The 8,795-nt window shown below is 40.3% G+C and overlaps 1 long non-coding RNA gene across 3 annotated transcripts; it reads right to left on the bottom strand.

The window, feature by feature from the left end:
- Positions 1 to 230: 230 nt before the first annotated feature.
- On the bottom strand, positions 231 to 3,867 carry LOC117465760 (uncharacterized). 3 transcript variants are annotated; one of them, XR_004554209.2, is made up of 6 exons: positions 3,769 to 3,867; positions 2,871 to 3,025; positions 2,241 to 2,727; positions 1,637 to 1,736; positions 1,358 to 1,471; positions 231 to 1,194 (listed from the first exon to the last, which is right to left on the bottom strand). It is a non-coding gene; the product is annotated as an uncharacterized lncRNA (long non-coding RNA). The 3 variants fall into 3 exon arrangements; XR_011642611.1 differs by having other exon boundaries at positions 1,633 to 1,736; positions 2,241 to 2,377; XR_004554207.2 differs by having other exon boundaries at positions 2,241 to 2,377.
- Between the last annotated feature and the right edge of the window lie 4,928 nt (positions 3,868 to 8,795).

Here is an 8,795-nt window from a genome sequence, read left to right as displayed (position 1 = left end):
CTTTGTATGGATTGGCAATATTTACAAGTTTCGTTATTTAACGATATTTTGAGGGGAAAGTGTGGTAGCACAAGCAGGCTATGTTGCTGTCACTGTCAGGTCTGTCACGTCCGTAGTATAGTTGCGCTGTCACGTTCTTATATGGGACAGACAGACCGCAGCGATTGCGTTATTGAATGGTAAATATATATATATATATATATATATATGAAAAACACACACCCAAGTACTTTTTCAGCTGTAATTGCATACTTTTTATTGACAGTATTGCATTTGGAGAGGCAGGGTGACAACGGAAAGCTTGGTAGCCTATTACTTAGATACGTTTTACATTTTTGGAGGTAAACACAGCATGATCATGTTAAGACTATGAATATCATTTTACCACAACAGTGGATGAACAATTGATATATGTGTTTGAACAAGAACAACAAGAAGAACAAAGTAAAAGGGACGAACAAGTATTAAGAACAGTGTATGGAAAAAGTGATGTGTGTTAGAACAAAACAAAGTCAAATGAATGAGAATGAGAACAAAGAGGGTTAGGGTTCAACAGAAAAAGATTAATTCAGCCAAAAAACACAATTTTGATTAATCTAAAGTGTAAAACAATCTTCAACACAGACCAAATTAGTGCCCTTGGACAACAACATATATGGTGTGGCAAAGAAACGATAAATTAAATTGAGAGAGTGGGAGACTGAAAATGATTACTATGATAAATATTCAAACTATTTACAAAACTATTTACAGAAGCTCCTGTTGAACCATGGTTCAAACAGGTTTGTCAACAATAACAATTAAAATGACGAGGCCACTTTGCCAGGGGGAGGTGATCCAGCGACGAGACAATAAAGCAATTCATATTAAGTTCTGTTGAGACACCACAGGATATAAAACCTTCCAAGCGATGACCTCTCCTCACCTTTCACCTGTCTTTCCTCAGGAGACTCAGGTCCTTCAACATCTGCAGCACAATAAGCACCCACCCACAATTGTTGTTTGCACAAGCATAATTGTGCGAACAACAATTGTGGGTGGGTGGGGGGGGGCATTTTACAAATATTTACAAACAACTATTTACAAAAAAGCAATACAGAACTCTAGTCTAGGGCATCCAGGGGCCTAACCATTTTGAAAAAAACAAGAAGGTTCTTTGTGAAAGGGACATCCTCTTCATCTGTTTCCTGGGCCCTAAAAGGCAGAGCAAGAATAGGAACAGTGGTGAATAATGGGAGAGAATACAGTTGGGAGCAGACTGAACAGAGGACATAGCAATATTCATGTTCAAATGTTTGCACAATAAATATTATGGCACTTTCGTTTATATTGCATTTTAATAGATCAGTTGTCATACATAGCATTTGGGTGCTCTAATCGATCCGAGAAGGGGTTCCGGATGTATGGCTTCCCTAAGGACGTAGAGCGAAGGAAGAGATGGATGGCAATGGTCAACAGACAAAACCTGTGTCTGAAAGAGGACAACAACAGCAGAAAACTCTGTCATGTAAGTAATGTTCACAGAGGTGACATGACTTATTAACATTTTAAAGGGCATCATATTTCCAAGTGTAGAGAATTATGACTCTTCAATGACATTTGAAGTGTGCAGGGGAAACTGATCAAACCTACCTACCCACAGGTACACTTTGAAGACGACCAATATATTGGCAACAAATCAGGAGGAAATTTGAGGTTGAGGCCAGATGCTGTTCCAACAGTATTTATACATCGGCCTAAACCGAAAAGGAGAAAATTCACGTCAAGGAGTATGCCTCCAGCTGTCAGGAATAATGACCACACCTATTACTGCACATCAGACATTGGTATGATATATGAAGCTAACAATGTTTCCCATGTTATATCATTCAAGGATAGACTACACTCCTAATGCAACTTTCAGATTATACAGCTTCAAAAATACCAGGGTTCATGGATTCTCTGAAGACTCATATACCACATGTACATAATCTACAGATTTCTTCATACTGTAACATTGCCAATAGACGAACTTAGATGAATGTCACTATAGGAGTATAGTGTACCCTTACATGACAATAGGTGCACATGTAAAGGCAGCATACACATAGCAATTGCCTTGTTATTGTTACAGAGATTCAGGGAGATATTGAGGTGGAGTTCCAAGGGAATGAAAGGGACAGACAGAGAGAGAGAGACAGATGTCAGCAGACTGCCAGGGGCCAGTATGTCAGGGGCCGACAATCAAGAGGCCACCTTACCAGAGATCAGTGTGCCAGGAGCCAGTCAGTCAGGGGTCAGCTATGAAGAGGCCAGTTTGCCAGGGTCAGGTGCTCCAGGGACCAGACTGCCAAGGGCCAGTTGTGACCGGGCTCACGTGGAGGATCTAATGAGGCAACTGAGAAGGGAGAGATTACTAAGAAAGAGAGCCGAGAGGGCTCTGGTAAACCAGAAGAGGATTCATTCGGCATTAAAAACAAAACACAATTTGATTAATCTAAAGTTTCAAAAAATCTTCAACACAGACCAAATTAGAGCACTTGGGCAATCAAAAAAAGGTGGGATACGGTGGGGGAAAGAAACCGTGAAAAAAGCAAAACAACTAAGGTTCTGTTGTGGCACTACAGGATATAAAACCCTCCAAGCCATGAATATGCCTCTGCCTGACATCAGGACCATTCAAATGCAGTGTCACAGCTGGAACAAGAAGCCATGTTGCTGGACAGCAACCTGCCCTCATGCCATGACCTGAAGAAAAAATTCCTCTCAACATACATCAGGCTGAGGTTAAGGATTGCATCAGAGTGCATCAGGGCTGAGAGGAAGGATAAACATAAAGGGTATCTTGGCAGCAAGAGTCAGAGTAAGAAGACAAAGAAGACCTAACAGACCTCTGCACCGAAGGTCATAACATCTAGGCGATGTACTTGGCATCTCCATTCCCGGTCCTCCGTCAGCAGCCTCCAGCCTCCTCTTCCTTCAGCAGCAGCAGCCTCCTTCAGCAGCAGCAGCAGCAGCAACAGCCATATGAGGCTGACATATGAGGCTGAATAAAGTTTTTACAGTGTTTATTTTGTTAAAAATAAACATTTTGGATGCATGACCATGTTTTAGGCTCATCCTTCATTCACTGCTGTAGAGTAGCCTATTCAGTAGGCTATCATTTGTTTAAGACTGAATAATACCTTTGAAGAACAATCATTAAACTAGTGTGTATATTACAACACAAAGGAATCTATCCTAGCATGCCATCAAGCATTAAAAAGTAGAGCTAGGCTAGTTGTACAGTACAGATGAGTTAACACGGAACAGTACAAAAAAAAAAAACTAAGTACAGTCAACATGTCACATAATGAAATGTTAGTATATCCCAAAATGCAATGAAATATGTATCACAAACGCCACCTCATTTCTACTAATGCTAGCAGTTAAGTCATATCATACAGAAAAAGCCGACTAAGGATGGCTGACACGGTCAGGTTCAGCAGATAAAAACCAAAATAACAATAAAAACACATAATCAATCTAAATCCTGCTTGTTAGTTACCCAGCATCATTGATATATAAGCTGCTAGCGATTCATTACTGAAATCTTACCTTCAAAGCTGACGAAGTCGCGCTAGCTAACTAGCAGGCAATGCTAGCAAAATTGGTTGTGACAACCAAGATAAAATATAGATAATTACGCTGTGCATATACAAATGAAGACCAGTATAAGCATCATAAAGGGCCTCTGATACAATATAGACAGTTGACAATTCAAAAGAGTTCGATATTTCAGCAACTTACCTCTGGAACTAATCGACGCGACGCAATGTAAGTGAATGAGGTCCAACGCCCAAATGACAATATGTTGAACTATTTCGATGCCCATACCCCGGAAGTAGGCGCCGCCATTTTTTACAACGGAGGTCTATGGGAGTGTCGTAACTCTTAGTATCTCTAGGGCTCTGGTGCAGGAGAGACACAGCTTTCCAACGATATCTCTGTTGACATGGTGCACACAGCGGTCGCGGTACTTTATGTTACGTTAGAATGCTAACTTTTGGTGAATTTAGGAGAAATCTACAGACGCAAATAGACAAACTATAGTAAAATAAACACTTAAATGTGTATTTTGTACGTTTTCCTTCCAAAAGCCTGAAAGAAAACATGTTATAGAATCAAAATAGCACAACATCTCAAAATTGACCAGTGCTTGAAAAACAATGTTTTTTCCTGCCGTGTCTCGCCTTAAGACAATTTCATTAGAATTTGTCTTAACTCAATAAACATCGATGCAAACTGTTGCGTTGATTTTCTTTGTTGAGCCAAGGCATTTGTTTTTAGAGTGTACATACACAATTGGGGGAAAGTAGAAGGCATGATAGAAATATAGAACACACTCTCACTCCCTAATACTGGCAACTTCTTATTATGGGAAATACGAAAACGTCTTTTAAAACTACAACTCCCAGGAGAGACGTGCCATAGATAGAGAACATGTTGCGAAACAGAATAGCCAGCATGTGTAGTTCTGGGGACGGGGTGGGGGACGCGGTGGACCCGTTCAAATCCAGTTTTGGACAGTCTGCCTTGGTTCCATCCCATTTCAAGTGCTGTTCGAGAATCGGCTTAACCCTCGGAGCACACTCTCCAATCACAGAGCTTGAGGACTATCACGGGGTTTGTCAAACAGAGCACATGGTGTATCGTCCTAAACGATAGCTGGGGATTCTGGGTAGTGTAGTGTCTTCTGCCATCCTTTACTCCGAAAAAATATTTGTTTCTCCGAATCGAAGGGGAAAAATACAAAAGCATTGCACACAATTTAAACCAATCAATGTTGTGTAATTAACAAGGATAATCTGGTGTTTTTTAGTCGATGAGTAGTGCAGATATCACTGTAAAATCAATCGACAGTAAGGGGAATACTTACTTCCGGGTGTACAATTCTCCGTTATCCAATGGGAATGGGCGCTCACATTGCCTTTAAGGGCAGCTAACACAAACGAATGACGTGCTTCCATGAGCGTCAAATCCCGCCGCAGATGGGAATACATTGCAATCAGTTGAAAGCTATTTGCGTCCCTTTATGACGCTGAAGGAGCCTAGGAGCGTCACAACTGGACGCCACGGACACTGACCAAACGTCGCTACTGGACGCTTAGGGAGTGAGAGTGTGTTGAATAAAACAGTTTAGTGCAGGACGTCCAAACATATTAACAGGAGGATGTGCAAATCAGACAAACTAATAAGGCTTTATTTAAACATTAAAGATTACTTTAAGTTAAGGTCTTCTTTTGAATAAGAAAAAAACGTTGGGGTTATCCACAGATAAATAGGAAGTCTGACAAAGTACTTAACGTCCAATATATTGCATAGTTTATTTTGGCACTTGACAATCACCTTCCCTGAATTTGACTCAGGTGTAAGTCTGATTTAAGGGTTGTTTATATTTCACATCATTAATCAGAATCTGCAAAGTAACTCAAATACATGTAGTGGAGTAAAAATACCAGGTTAACCTCTGAATTGTAGTGGAGTAGAACAAAGTAGTACATGTTGCTGTAACAAAAACATTTCCCAACTTGGGATCAATAAAGTATATCTTATCTGATCTTAAGATGATCGATGGCTACTGCCATATTTGCAAAATGTGCCTCTGAACCTTGACATGTGCATGTTTCAGGCTTATCAATGAACAACAGGAGGGGTCACTCTCACAGACATAAGATCAGCTGTTAAATAAAGCTCTTCTGACCTTAGGTGTCATGTGGGTATATTAATTCACCCATTTATTAATTATATGTTTTAAATTTGATAAGACCACTGTGTTTCGTATCCCCTAAACCTCCAGGGTGTACACAGTTTAATACTGGCAACTTCTAATTGTGGGAAATAGAAAAACGTCTTATAAAGAGACGTACCATAGAACATGTTGCGAAACACACAATAGCCAGTATGTGTAGTTCTGGGGGGGGGGGGGCTGGACCCGGCCAATTCCAGTTTTGGAAAATATGCCGTGGTTCCATTCCATTTCAAAGAGCTGTTGACGCTCAGCGTAACCTTGTCGCACTGCCACTCCAACATCCAATCACAGGGCTTGATGACTAATCACGGGGTTTGTAAAGCAAGGTGGATGTTGTAGTCCCAAACGATAGCTGGGGATTCTGGGGAAAATTCCGAGAAAAACATTTGTTTCTCTGTGCATACACGTTCTCCTGGCGAGACCTCAAATCATCTTCGTAATATCTATCAAACTATAGATCCTACACACCTCGACTGGACGTGGATTCTAAGAATACAATACACACTTCTCGCCAGAAATCGAATCAAAAAGCATTTTAATGGCCAAATTATTCCACAATTTAGGATTTTCCAGAGAGGGTTATTTGTGAATAAACGTCCCTCCGGAGCGTTTGCAATGAACGGGCCGGGAGCATGTTGTTTCTTAAGAAACAACATACACTTTAAAACGTGTCTCTGGGTCGTAATAAGGGCTTGAACAATCGGCCTATATGGTCGTTTTTTGTAGGAGGACAGGCTGAATGTTTCAAATAGAGCATGATAGGTCCACTTTAAAATAAATCAACACAGCACTTGGAGAGTCCTCTGCACATTTGAAGGAAAGCAAATAGAATAAGAATTGACCCACTTTGAAATAAATAAAACACATAGCTGCCCCCTAAAAAGAGTTAACTGATTGAATTATGACATAAGATCGTCAGCTGTCTTCCTCTTCCGTTTTTTTCCTCAATACGTAAAGGCTGCAGCACATTTAACAACTTCTCTCTACATCAAACATACCGGTAAGCCAGCATCGTTTGCTGTGAAAGCAGATAACTCTAACCACGCAGAATAAAATCCTGTGTTCCTCCGATACTTTTATTTTCTTTGATTTATCCATATTTCGTTCGCTCATCGAGCCCTGGGGTCAGGTTATTCGTCTACAAGAAAAGGCGCTGGCGCGAGACCGTAGCAGGATATTTTAGTTGACCTAATTAAAACCGCTTTGTTTACGACACCCCACGCAGCAACCAGGAAACAACACCAGTAGTCCAGCTCACACTGTCCGCTCCTCGAGCCCCAAAGGGCGGACCAGCGAGCCCCGCCAACACGGCACCCAGACCCCACACAGCATTCTCATCTGTTTGTCGTTACTGGTGTCATTTTCTGGTTGCTAACAAATGCCATTGTAACACATAAACACTGATGTTCCGCCGTAACGGTGGTTGACTAATCAGTACAGAGTGGGCGAGCTGACCAATCAGAGCACTGTGGGCTCATAGGGAGCAGGAGCTCCAACAAGGCGTGTAGGACAGAGAGTGAATATACAGAGATGCTGTATGAGAAAACCAATGTGATTTTGGAAAATTGAACAATGTAAATCTATTCTAGTAGACCTCAACAATGGAATTATGATCAGTAGAAATGGCCATGACATGGGACCTTTAACCCTTGTGTTGTGTTCGAAAGCTGTTACCGTTCATGGTGTTCGCGGGTACATTTTGACCCATGATTTATCTCAGTCCAAAACACTGAAAAAGAATGACTATCATCCAATATTGTTTTAACTACATCCTAACTAACTTATAATGCATCCATAACCGTACAATCCTGTTTAATGTTATGGCCCAAAACACATCACACCACATATTGCACACGTGCATGTGTGTGTTCAGGTTCAAGTGTTAGTGTACATATTGTTTGTGAAAGGTCGAGTTCCCGTGGGGGGAGGGGGGCAGACGGGTGGGAGACCAGGTGCATGTTGCGAACAATTATTGTTACAGTGGATGAAGGGGGGTGGGGCTGGGGTGTCTAAAGTCAAAGATGAATCTTGATTTGGTGAAATCTGACCCCGAGTGACCCAAAACAATTCTGCTGGGTCTTCCCAGACCCGAACACCAAATTATACACTTTTTTATTAGAGACCTTCAGACTTGGCTAAAATTGTCAAAATCAGTTTTGTAGTGTTTATATAGCTTTGTGGAGGATATCATGAAGCCTTGTTCCGATAAAAAAAACTAGATCGTAGTTATTATATAATTTTAACTTGAAACGGTACACAGGAGACCCGAACACAACATAAGGGTTAAGAGAACCATTATGCTGAATACATGTTTATGGATTGTACAAGTTATCTTAACACCGCCACTTGGAGACCTGATCCTAAATTGGGAACCACTAACTTAATTGGACTGCATTACGTGTTTCTTGTTACTACATTTATCTATTACAAAACCAAATGATTGCAATGTAATCCAGCTCAACACCATCTGCTGTTTGAATGCAATGCAGTTTTTCTCGTCACTGAGGTGGTAAAAGTACTTAGATCTTGAACTTGAGTATAATTAGAAGTACCAGAGTGTATCTCATTGTTACTCAAGTAAAATTACAAGTATTAGCATCAAAATATACTTAAAGTGCCAAAAGTAAAAGTAGTCATTGTGCAGATTAGTCAATTTCAGAATAATATATAAGATATATATGATATGTTTGATTATAGTTATCGATGAATTAAAGTGTTCTCAAACTGGTAAATGTGCAGCTAGTTTGAATGACTTTGTATACTGCAGGCCAGGGTAGCTTGTGGATTTACTCCAGGTGGAACTAAAGTCTGATTTAAATGTTGATCATATTTCACATCATTAATCCAAATCTGTAAAGTAACTAAAGGTATTAAATAATTAGTAAAAGTACACCATTTACCTCTGAACTGTAGTGGAGTAGAAGTACGAAGTATTGTACCTCTAAATTGTACTAAAGTATAATACTTGAGTAAATGTACTAAGTTACTTTACACCAATAGAAAAAGTAAATAAAGACTAAAGGGA

This window comes from Pseudochaenichthys georgianus, chromosome 3 (genome assembly GCF_902827115.2).
Source record: "Pseudochaenichthys georgianus chromosome 3, fPseGeo1.2, whole genome shotgun sequence".
Classification (NCBI taxonomy): domain Eukaryota; kingdom Metazoa; phylum Chordata; class Actinopteri; order Perciformes; family Channichthyidae; genus Pseudochaenichthys; species Pseudochaenichthys georgianus.
The sequence above is the reverse complement of the archived record's forward strand: the minus strand, read 5'-3'. Positions and strand labels throughout refer to the sequence as shown.